General features: G+C 43.4%; 1 protein-coding gene and 1 long non-coding RNA gene across 4 annotated transcripts in view; one reads left to right on the top strand and one right to left on the bottom strand.

The window, feature by feature from the left end:
- The window catches only part of Lrrc9 (leucine rich repeat containing 9), an 83,297-nt gene extending 82,318 nt beyond the window's left edge, over positions 1 to 979 (bottom strand). Inside the window, exon 1 of one of the 2 annotated variants that reach the window (XM_011244211.3) lies at positions 832 to 979. The gene's annotated coding sequence lies outside the window, so the exon portion shown is untranslated. Of the gene's footprint in view, positions 1 to 780 lie in introns of both variants that reach the window. The other variant, XM_011244209.3, reaches the window with a different exon arrangement.
- A 2,298-nt stretch (positions 980 to 3,277) lies between these two features.
- On the top strand, positions 3,278 to 10,948 carry Gm33487. 2 transcript variants are annotated; one of them, XR_381676.2, is made up of 3 exons: positions 3,278 to 5,918; positions 8,103 to 8,346; positions 10,764 to 10,948. It is a non-coding gene; the product is annotated as a predicted gene, 33487 (long non-coding RNA). The 2 variants fall into 2 exon arrangements; XR_001780626.1 differs by having other exon boundaries at positions 3,278 to 8,346.
- The last annotated feature ends 1,499 nt before the right edge of the window (positions 10,949 to 12,447 follow it).

The raw sequence follows: 12,447 nt of genomic DNA, 5'->3' as shown, positions 1-12,447 counted from the left end.
AGACTCAATTCATGGCTCACATACTCCAAAACTAAACAACTGGCTCTCGATTGAGAGAGCTTGGCAAGCATCCTTGGTCACACCTTTAGGATGAGCATAAAGCTTATCCTAAATTCTCGTGGTAACTCGCTTGAACCACCTGCATTAACCTAAATGGCTTGAGCTAAAGGAAAAACAAGCTAGCTTCCTGACAGAAGGCAGATGGAGACAGAGGTGCCGTTGAGTAATTAGGGCCCGGTGGTACCAAGGAAACAAGAAGAGAAGGGAGCCATCTCCCTTGAGGATTACATTTAAAAGAGATGTCCCCCAGGTCACGAGAAAGGTCGTATGTCTACACATATATAGAGTAAGACAATGAAGAATTTATAATTACATACATTCTAAAGAAAATACCTTGAAGGCAACTCAGGGAGCATATTCTCTTGCCTTCTGTGTCAGGGCATTTCCTCTTCTTATTTGTATTCACACCATCACTCTGACCTTTGCTACAGATTTGCATCCTGTCTGCCTCCACCATAAGGTCCTGAGCTCTGCCAGGGCACGGACCATCCCTCCCTCATTGGTGGTTGTAAGCCCAGCATCTAGCTTAGTAGCTGTCACACAGTAAGAACCATTGACTGTATGCTTACCAAGCTATATGCTTATTACTTTATTTAAACTATGTCATATTTACAGGTAATTTTTCTCTCTAAAATATCTCAGGTTTCCTCCATGTTAAACAAACTAAATGCTCTATGAAGGCTGGGATTTATAAAGCTCCAATTAACAACCATGACTTACTACGAGTATCTAATCCCCACTCGGCAAGATGAAGAACTTCAAACTTCTTACTGTTTTCTCATCAGGGCAAGGATTAACTGAACTCCACTGGCCATCCTTTCCGAGCAGTAATCTCATTTATGAGTGTTCTTTCCTCATGATCTAACCTCCCCAAAGCCCTTCCTCTTAATTGCCATGGAGTTAGAATTCCAGCATAAGAACTCGGGGAGACACAAACATTCTGGCCATTACATCCCACCCCTAGTTCTCTCCATGGTTTCATTTTCACGAATGGACCTCCATACCGACAGTCCCAAACTCAAGCATCACCTCAGAGCCAAGGTCAAGGGTCTTCATATCATGGAAAACAAACATAAGCGAATCTCAAGGCAAATTCCTGGTTGGCTGTAGATCTGTAAAATAAGTCAAGCAATTTGATTCTCAAATAAAACAATGGGGACAGGCACAGGAAAACCTTCTTTCCATTCTGAGAGGGAGGCATAGGAAAGAAGAATAATTCATAAGCACCATTTGTACCCAAGACTAAACAAGGAAAACATTAAACTTTCAGGTACAAGATTAAATCTTTGGCTTATTGTCCTGTCTTCTAGACACACTGGAGCAAAAGTTAGGCCCCCAGAATTCTGGGTGGCCCAGCTTTGCTGGGTAATGACCCCACTGTAGCTTTCATAGAGTAGAGTGTATATGTGTATTTCTCTCAGGAAGGAGTTGCACACTGTGGCCCTGTCAGTCTTCAGTGTGTGGTCCTATGGCTGCCTCTTCCTTCACATATCTTCTGCATTGCTTTGTTCAGGCTCCATGCATTTTCAGAGGCACATACTCTACAGATCATGTGGGCTAATCCCCCGCCCCCCCCCCCCCCCGGTCAACAAATACCAAACTGTATTCTCCATGCAGATGCAGGTGTAGTCTCCATACATCCTTGACAAGAAAAAGTGACATTCTTCCTGATGTTCTGGTGGCCGGGGACAGTAAAGGATGATGGCAAAGAGAGAAGAGAAAAGGACTTGTACGGGATAGCATTTGTTTAGAGAAAGAGTTGGCAAAAGATGGCGTTGGTCCAAGTCCAGCTTGCTCCATGGTTTTGTAGAGTGGGTTTTCATTGGAACACAGCCACATCCGTTTCCTTACCCATTACAATGGCAGCGTTCAGGAGTTACACCACAGAAACACTACTGCAGTATTTGCAGGAGCTTTGGCAACGTTTTATATCAGATCTCAGCAGCACAGAATGTGGAACAATGGTGATTTTATGGTTTTAACCAAGACTAACGATTTCAAAGACTTGAATTCAGAGTCGTTCCCAGAGTACTTGATCTGTCTGCTGAAGAACACTTGCTATCCTGCCTTTGTTGTCTTTGAGTCAGAGCACACATCAGTGAACCACACAGTTCTCTTCCCTCTTGGAACTGCTCTTCTGTTGAGGGGAATGACTTCCTTTCCAAATATTTGTTTTCTGCAACTGATTCTCTTTTACCAGCTTCTAGACTCAGGCTGAGCAGATAGTCGACAGTCTAGGGACAGCACCATGCTCATTGTGCTAGAGAGGATGGTTGATTTGGTTGACAATGTGGCTGGATCTGAAAGGAACCAAAACACTTCTATGAGGGCTAGTTGTGATCTCATTTTTTTGAAGAGGGGAGAGCCATCATCCTAAATGTGTGCAGCCCCTCCTGGTGGCAGATAGATAAAAGGAAGAAGGAAGCTTTTGCGTTTTGCCTGTTCATCTTCAATTTTTCTGGCAAGTTTAAGTTTATCTTGTTGCCAGTGTGTGTGTATGTGTGTGTCTCCCTGTACCTGTGCCTGTGCCTGTGCCTGTGCCTCTGCCTCTGTCTCTGTCTCTGTCTCTGTCTGCTTGTACGTTTCTTTAGGGAACCCTGACTAAGACACTGGTTGAGGAAAGGAAGATGGAATTGCATGAGTCCATCGGGGAGAGCATAAACAGGGGCAAATGTTTCCTGAAAAGCATTGTTCTCTATATTGAGCTGAATAGTGTCTCCCCCCAAAATTCAGAATGGAACCTCAGAATGTTATTTTATATGGAAAACTTTTTTTAAAAGGCAAATTCTTCCTATATAAACATGGCTTAGTAAATTCAGACATCATGTAGATGAAGCTGGCCTTGGACTTGGGCAATCCTTCTGACTCTGGCTTCCCAAATTCTAGGCATACATCACCATGGAAATAAGATGATTAAACATGAACCAGTTGGAAACAATACAATATTACATTAGTATGGGTCCTGTCTGAATCGAATGACTGGTGTCTAGAAAAAAAAGGCCTTGGGCAGCAGGCAGAAGGAAGAAAGGTCAAAAATCAGGGATTGGAGGGGACAGTCACAAGTCAAGGGTGACCAGATGGCCATTTACCTGCAGAAGGCAGGGAAAAGACTGAAGTCACCAAGAGCCACCAGAGGGAGCATGATACTGCTAACACTTGACTTGGGACTTCTGGATTCCAGAAGTGGGGGTGGGGTGGGGTGGGGGAGATACATTTCTGCTGTTAGTAGCAAGCCTAGAGATTTACTGCAGGGACTGTTGGGAAGCCCGTATCCCGTAGAGCTTTTAATTAATTAATTTATCGAGCAAGAAAGGCTATCTTGGGGAAACATAACGTAGGGACAACATCTTTGAGCAAAAGAAATGGAGGCTCTTCCTTCTGGGAATAATCATGGTGTGTGGGAAACAGTTCAAGTGAGTTCCCTCTGCCAGTGTCCTTGTATGGGGTCCAGACTGGGCTATGTCCCTGTCCAAAGTAAATAGGTAAATGGGAGGAGGTTGTCAGGAGCTGTTTTGCTGCCTCTCTAAAGTGGGGGAGAGAGACAGACAGAGACAGAGACAGACAGAGAGAGACAGAGACAAAGAGACAGACAGACAGAGACAGAGACAAAGAGACAGACACAGAGACAGAGACACAAGTGTCAAGGCAGGTTGACAGATTTCCTGACTGCTGAGCCATGGAGTGATAAGAGGAGGTTCGTGTGAGGCTCAAGGTGAGGGGCTGAAGATTCTGTTGACCTTGGTGGAAGGAACAGAGGCATTTGGGAGAGCAAATTATTTCTGTTAGCTTCTGGCTTTGTTTCCCACGATACTATAAAGTATATAAGGCCTAAGAAAAACCTGAGACTGCCACAGTATTGACAGGAATTTGGTCTCTGCTTCTTCTTTTCTGTCTTTCCTGTAATCATCCTCACTTCCCCCTCAGAAGACTGTTCGACCTTGCACCAGAGGTAACTACTGCTAAACTTGACTAGGTTTTGGATCGCTATGGAAACACACTTCTGGGCATATCTATGAACCAGTGTCCAAAAAGATTTCATGGGAAGGGAAGACCACCTGGAATATGGGAAATCCTTTTTTTTTTTTTTTTTTTTTTTGGGACTGGGGAGTCCCAGACCAAGTTAGATGAGGACAGCTTTCTGTTTGACTGTGGATCTAATTTGACCAGCCAGCTTTCCCTAATCAGGGCTTCTTTTCTAAGTTTGTTTGTCGGGTATGTTTCATGGCAATGAGAAAAGTAACTAGTTAAGGGCCCATCTGGGTTTCTACCAACCTAAGATCTTGCATGGGAGAGGCTTGGAGTGGTTATAGCGAGGCCAGAGGTAGGCCCAGAAATGGCAAGGCTTACCACACTAGACTCTCCTGATGGGGTTTAGGAGAGACAGAGAGTGTGGAGTTCCAGAAGACCAGCATCCAGGGCAACAAAGCAGACCACTGCTGGGCTCTGATGAGGGCTCCGATCATGTCTTTCAGAGTTTCTCTTTCCACAAACACCATATTTTCATTAAGACTTTGTAGATAACATATGTGCTTTGGTATGTGTGCTATTCTTTTATGAAACAGGCAAAGGGGATTTGAACTGTCTTCTACATTAGTCTAGATTGATTTTACCTAACTCTCCGTGTCTGCCAATCAAATGGCTCCTATTACATCACAGTTGTGGACAAGTAGAAGACTAACCATAACCAGAAACCATGCCTAACAGGGACGTGTTGGGCTCAGGTGCTACCCTTTTCTTCTTAGTCAGCAATAGCTCCATCTCAGAAGTACAGCACAGTAATTGTCAAAACAGCCCTAGGGACTGAGTGGCACCTCCAGGCCCTTTATTTTATTTCTTAACTGGACAGACTTTCATTCCTGGTGGGAGGCATGCATGACAGCCTCACTCTGATCCCTGAGTGTTCTCTGGCCACTGTGTTCACTGCCACTCCTACTTTCTTTCTCAGCTGATTAAGCCACCTGTCTGTGCTCTCGCCACCAGTGACTCAACTAGGGGCTCATCATGCTTATCAGCAGCCTTTAAACTCGTGGTTCTCAACCTTCTTAAGCCCTTCCATACAGTTCCTTGTGTTATGGTGGCCCCCAACCATAAAATTATTTTCGCTGCTACTTCATAACTGTAATTTTGCTACTGTTATGAACCATAATGTAAATCTATTTCAATCTGCTCTCAGGTCTCTAGAAGTCTCACGTTTGGAAAGCAGTAAGTGTACATGGTACAATGGCAGCAACTGTGTACAGGGTACAATGACAGCAAGTGTGTACAGGGTACAATGGTAGCAAGTGTGTGCATGAGACAATGACAGTTTTCTTTATGACAGAGACCTGTTTACAAATGAAAGTTAGTTCAATTAAAAACAATACCTGTATAGGAGTTATTTAAGAGAAATTACTAATATCTTTCCCATATCCAGCTCTTTCAAAGGGATTAACCATTAAGTGTGGCTCCCACTCTGTCCCAGTGCTGCAGGCTCTCGCTTGAGTCCAGAGCAGAAGGAAGAAGGGAAGGTGAGAGACATGAGATCGCTGTGCCTGAGATTGCATGTGCTTAGCTTTGGGGCGTCCCTTCCCTGGTACGTTCTTTCCTTCAGCTCTAGTGGTTATATAATTTGTCTGCAGCCCTTGTTTCGAATGACTCTGTGTTCCAGATTGTCATTAAGAACCTTCCAGCTAGGCGGGACATTTAATGAAATAAAAGCCCATCCTTGCAGTCTTTCAAAACAGTGGTGCTTGATTTTATCATGGGTTTTCTTTCCATTCCCTTTCCCTTTTAGCTTAACTAAGTTGCTACACAGCGGTAGTGCTATTTGAGCCCAAGTCACATGAACTCAAGCCTGAACTATAAAAGGATGCTTCAAAGTAAGAGTTTATTGATTCTTGAAGATGACAATAATGTAGTTCTCTTTTTTGTGGAATACCAAACAACATTTATTAGTTTTTAATTTAGAATTTAACCAAGATGTTCCTTAGTTCTTGCCTAGCATGTAGAAGGGCCTGCGTGCTATCCCCTAGTACACATAACGAGAACATTTTTTTTTTTGAGACAGGATCTCACTATGTATCTCTGGTTGCCCTGGAACTCATTAACTATATAGACCAGGTCGAGCTTGAACTCACAGAGATCTGCCTGCCTTTGTCTCCTAAATGCTAAGATTAAAGGTGTGCGCCATCATGCCAGGTAAGACTTTCTGATTATAACAACTGTCCTCAAACCTTTGGATTGGATCTCCTTCTTACTTTTAAAAATTACTGAGAGATTTTATTTAAAATTTGGAAATTTAAAAAGTGCATAATGATATAGCTGAAGTTAATCTACTCTAGAGGCTGAAGCAAGATTGCTCTAACTAATATCTTACAAGTCAATATGAAATAATGTATTTGCATGAAGTAGCCCTATTTGCTACACGGAAACTTTAATGAAATACACATTATTTTACAGTTTTGAAATTCTTTTTTTTAAAAATAAAGATCTATTTACTTATTTTATGTATGTGAGTACACCGTAACTGTCTTCAGACACACCAGAAGAGGGCGTTGGATACCATTACAGATGTTTGGGAGCCACCATGTGGTTGCTGGGATTTGAACTCAGAACCTCTAGAAGAGCAGTCAGTGCTCTTAACCACTGAGCCATCTCTTCAGCCACAAGTTTTGAAATTATTAGAGATAGTTGACTTAAAAGAGACCATGGTTTATCAAACTGCATTTGTATCTAATGTCTTAACAGAAACAAATCAGCTTTGACTCAGGGGCCCTGATAATGTCAGCCACCGTTGAAAACCACTGGTTTAGAGCAGCATTAGGCTCATGTAGGAAAAATGACATAATAATCATGATTAACAGTGAATACATTTAGAAAGCTTAGATACTAGTCGATTAGTTATTAGGACATAATTTTACAATGTATTTTACACTGTTTCTTCTCTGGGTTTGAGAGATGACTCCGTGTTTAAGAGCATGTGGCTCTTTTGGAGGATCTGGGTTCAATTCCCAGACCCAACCTTATAGCTCAGAACCATCCTAACTGCAATCTCAGGGGATTCTGATCTCAAGGGGCACCCGGCATGCAAACGGTGCACATGCATATGTGCAAGCAAAAAATTCAATAAATATAAAAATGTCTTTAAATCCTATTTTGGCTTAGAAATTGAGATTCATTTTTAAAGTCCTGAAAAGTACTTTTATATGTACTTGATCTTCCTGAGTGCTGGTAACAAAGATATGTAGAGAGAGAGAGACAGGGGAGGATCTTAGAACTTGTCAGTTGCACGTTTACTGTGCCCCCACCACAGTAGATAGAATTAGCATGTTCAGTAGGAAGAGTTCAAAATTTTGAGTTCTACGTAATTTTAGAGCTGACTAGTTTTGTAAATCTGGGAAAATTACTTCACTCCTCTGAGCCACACCCCGTGTGTGTGTGTGTGTGTGTGTGTGTGTGTGTGCCGCCCCACTCCCCCGCCGTGTGCGCGCACGCGTGCTTGATACTGACTATAACTAGGTATCAAGCCCTCCCACATTCAGCTCCAATATCAATAGCTAGTGAATTCCACCTGGGAACAGGTGGGGGCAGCAGTGAGCTGCATGAGCAGGAAAGCAGGTGACTGCACTTAAGACCCAAGGGGGCGAACTTCAGGCTGGATCTAAGCATGATGAAGCAGTGGTATGCAGAAGCCCGGAAGACCAGAGCAAATGCAGGATTAAGACACACATAAGCAGAACCGGAGGTGAGTATGAGAATTAAAGCCAAACGGTCACAAGGTGTAAGACCACCAAGCAGAGCCAGGCCAAGGCCTGGATAGTGTATTCAGGTCCTGCAGAGAAACCCTGCTCTCTGCTTGAGTTCAATGATGAAGAAACACTCCAAAGTGATGGCTTGGGCTGAAGGCATAGGCCTATCCTTAAAACATAATCTGCACAATGGAATGGGGACTTCATTCACAATTAATAGGCCCAGCTAAGGTAAAGGGGAGTGTTTCCCCCTTCTTCAGCCCCCTTTTATCCTTTCTCTTATAACAAAGTGGGTTTTTTTTTCCTTTTCTGTAGGTCATCTCACCTGAGGTGACCAACTTCTTGTCTGGTCTGGAACTGGGAGTTTCTCTGGCACTTGGCACTCTGTTTTAAAGGTGGACAAATTCCAGGTGACATAAGATGAGCTAGTCACTCTACCCCACGTGAAGATGGTTCTCAGCTGGAGCAAGCCAGTTGGATGGATGTTTTGAACAGCCAATGGCCCTCGTCTCACTGAAGGGAGCACACCTGTCAGAAGACAGAATGAATCCGACCCCAGGTGAACAGTCCCATCCAGCTGTGCTCCAGGCCAGTGCTATAGGAAACTTGCTGTGGTATGAGTTAGAAATCCCATTTTTTCATAAAAGTTGAGGTTTTATTTCTGTCATGTGGAGGTCCCAACTGGAAAGGAGTAGAAGAAAAAAAAATAATCTGGTTAATTTTGAGGTCCCTGGAGATGACTGAGCATGGGCAGCTAGTCTAATATAAAACTAGTTTTGAAGTTACCTGAATCTGTCACCCTACAAAGTTGCAACAACTCAAGCAATCAAGAGAACTATGAGCTTGAGCAGGTGACATGTAACCATGACTCTTTCTCTCTGCTTGCTTCACTCGGTGTTTTCCCAAGGGGGAAAAATATTCCATGACCACTGCATTCTGTGTGAGCTACATCTCCAGGGGTATAGTTTGCAGCAAATGTGCCTGCCTCACTAACATGAGAAGCACTGATTGTCAACCTTAAAACAAGTCATGGCAATAGATTCATTTTCACAAGTTCTGTCACACTGAGGGTAACATATATCCCATGGCTCCCACTATATTTCTCAGGATTTGTTATCTGCCTCAAATTTGATCTTTACTCCTCTAGAAAGGCTTGCAGCTTTCCCAGACTCTGTTCAGAATCTAGCATTTATGCTAAGCTTATATGAGATGGCTAGAACAACCAAGACTTCCAGGACTCGAGTTCTGTGTGTGCCATGATAGAATGTGCCCACCCCTCCTTGAACAGATCCAGCTATCTGCAACTTCTAGCTTCTAATCTGTGACAGTAGCATGCCTGAAGATGGTTCGCGTTAACTATCACCATGACAACTCTAGATTCACCTAGGAGGTAACCTCTGGGCATGTCTGTAGGAGGAGGCCATCTTGCTTGTATTGATTGAGATGAGAAGACCTGGCCACCTCTGGCATCCTCATCCCTCGCTGGGATTCTGAACTACGTAAATAGAGAAAGGAGGCTGAGCAGCAGCAAGCACTCCCCTCTCTGCTCCTTGATGCATTACATCATACAGCTGCTCCACACTCCTGCTGCCTTGATGCCTCTGCCGTGATGGACTGTCAGACTATCAGCTAGAAGGACCCTTTCTCTTAAGTTGCTTTTGTCAAGGTATATATATATTTTAGACCCACCAAAAAACTTTTATTAAGTGGAAGTTAGACTTACTTCGTGGTAATTAGCCAGTTACAAAGTACATCTAAATTCACATGTGTGAACATCATAGAAATCAGAATGGTCTTTCTGAAAGACTGGTGTTCTGGCTTGGTTTGTGCCAGTGCAAGCCAAGCGTAGAACCATACGCAGAGTCAGTACAGGTTGATGATGTTGTCAGACTAGATTGGCAACACCATATTCCTTGTTACAGCTAAGCATTACAGAACATGAAAGTCAAGGTATTTTTTATCTCTGAAACTGAAGGTAACACCATTGTGTAAGAGCTTCTCTCTCATGGTAACAGAGAGAAATGGAGGCCAGAACGTGACTCAGGTATCTGAGAAGTGTGAAAAAAACTTACAGGTAAAAGGAGGCTGAACTGGAAGAACAAGGCACGATCAAGTCACAAGTAGTGACGCCATGTTTGAGAAGGAAACTGGCACAAGTAAGCATAGAGGGCTGAATGCTAACCACTTATTTTATAGGAAGAAATACAATTTTAACCAGGACCGAGGATATCTCAAAACTCAGAGGTTCCTGGGGGAAATCTTGACTTTATCTCAAGTCAACCTTCAGAGGAGTAGGCTGAGGATTCTGACGTGAGTCCTGTGTGATGCTTCAGTGTCTTCTTCTTCACACACGGTCTACAGGCTTGATTGATAGCTCTAAATCATCAAAGTAAAATAATCACTATAGCATCACAATTGCTTTAATCCAGTATTCAGTATTGGTCTGGAGCTGAGAAGGTGTACAATAGATAAAACTCCTGCCACACAAGCATGAGGACCTGAGTTTGAACCTTCAGACCCCGAGTAAAGCCAGATGTGGCTGTATGCATCCACAACCCCAGAAATCCTAGGGGAAAATGGGAAGGGAGACAGGAGAGTCTCTGGAAGCTCCCAGGCTGGGTAGGCATTGCTCACACTGGCAAACGACAAAGAGGTTCTGTTTCAAAAAGGGTGGACAGTCTCCTCTCATAAATTCATAAATCCAGTTTTCATATGTTAAGCATCTGCTGTATACCAGTCACCTCTGTACAACAGGCATGTACGTTATGAGACAAAATGGTGGTTTGGACCAAGTGTGAATCCCAAGACTGCCCATGGTGCACCTCCCATAAGTGTTTGAACCCTTGCTTCCAGCTGGTGATGTTGCTCTCTGAAAGGTTGTAAGATTTTGAGGAGGTTGAACTTGATGGAGGAAGTGGGTCACTGGGGGTGAGATTTCATGTCCTGACCAGGCTCCCTTGTCTTCTTTGTTTCCAGACTGCAGATACATCATGACCAGCCAGCCTCATGCTCTCCAGCCCACGATGGAATGGATCCCTTTCAAATGAAAGCCGGAGCAAACCCTTCCTTCCTGGAATTGTTTCTGGACTGGTATTGTGTCAGCAATGTGAAAACAGTTGATACAAATGAGAGGTCAATAAAGCAGCCAACATGTCACAATACACAATGTGTGTATGTATGAGTGTGGCAACTGCATATATGAAGGCTGAAGGATCACTTAGACACACGTTCTCACCTTCCACCCTTTTTGAAACAGGACCTCTTTGTCGTTTGCCAGTGTGAGCAATGCCTACCCAGCCTGGGAGCTTCCAGAGACTCTCCTGTCTCCCTTCCCATTTTCCCCTAGGATTTCTGGGGTTGTGGATGCATACAGCCACATCTGGCTTTACTCGGGGTCTGAAGGTTCAAACTCAGGTCCTCATGCTTGTGTGGCAGGAGTTTTATCTATTGTACACCTTCTCAGCTCCAGACCAATACTGAATACTGGATTAAAGCAATTGTGATGCTATAGTGATTATTTTACTTTGATGATTTAGAGCTATCAATCAAGCCTGTAGACCGTGTGTGAGGCATTGTGCTGATAGATCACATAATGTTAGTAATATTCGCTAAACACTCAGACATTAGGTTGAAGGCTTTGTCTTATTGCCTCATTCTGTCCTCACAGCAGTCCTGTGGAGAACAGATTATTACGGTTTTGAAATGAGACATTGAAGCACAAGCATAGTCAGTGCCTAGATTCAGAGCTAGTACCTAAAGTCAAGCATCCCTGTGGCTCATCTTATGTGACCTTCATAACAGCCCTAAGAGGTCTACAATATGAATAATCTGTAACAGGCTGATATCATTGTAGACAGTATTAGAATCTAAGGCTTTGAGAAGGTTGTCACTGACTTATATCTGTAACCAAATAGGGCAACTCCAAGACAGGTGCTTATCCTCGTCTGCTTTGTATTACTGTAATGAACACAGTGACCAGAAACAACCCAGGAAGAATGGCTTTATTTCATCATACAGCTATAGTCCAGCATGAAGGGAGGTAAGGGTAAGAACCCAAGGCAAGAATTTGGAGGTAGGAACTGAAGTAGAGGCTATAGAGGAACATGATGCTGGCTTGATTCTCGTGGCTCACTCAGCTTGTTTTCTTCCACAATCCAGGTTCGCTTGCCTAGGTGTGACACTGCCCACAGTGGGCTGGGTCCTACCACATCAATCAGTAATAAAGAAAATGTCCCATAGACTTGTCTATAGGTCGGTCTGATGGAGGCATTTTCTCAGCTGAGGGTCCCTTTTCCCTAGTAACTTTAGCTTGTGTCAAGTTGACAAAAAACAAAACAAAACACAACCACCACCACCACCACCAACAACAACAACCCAAAAGCTAACCAGCAGAACAAACAACTAGCTATTTACTGAATCATCTAGCAATACAATTCACAGACTTTTGTTTGGTCCCATGTGCTCTCTGATACCAGTCATCAAATTCCTTAATTATTATGAAGCATATGAAATTATAAATGCAGCCTACCTCTGAGCCTTAAATGTGTTCACCAACTGGGACCAGTTCGTAGGCTCCTGCTAGGTGTCATTTCTGTCCCTGGCTTAGAAGTGCCTACTAGCTAAGTTTGAATGGAAAGAAGAGAAAGAAAGAAATTCCTCT

This window comes from Mus musculus, chromosome 12, assembly GCF_000001635.26.
Source record: "Mus musculus strain C57BL/6J chromosome 12, GRCm38.p6 C57BL/6J".
In the NCBI taxonomy this organism is placed as follows: Eukaryota; Metazoa; Chordata; class Mammalia; order Rodentia; family Muridae; genus Mus; species Mus musculus.
Note: the sequence above shows the minus strand (reverse complement) of the source record. Positions and strands in the feature narration are given on the sequence as shown.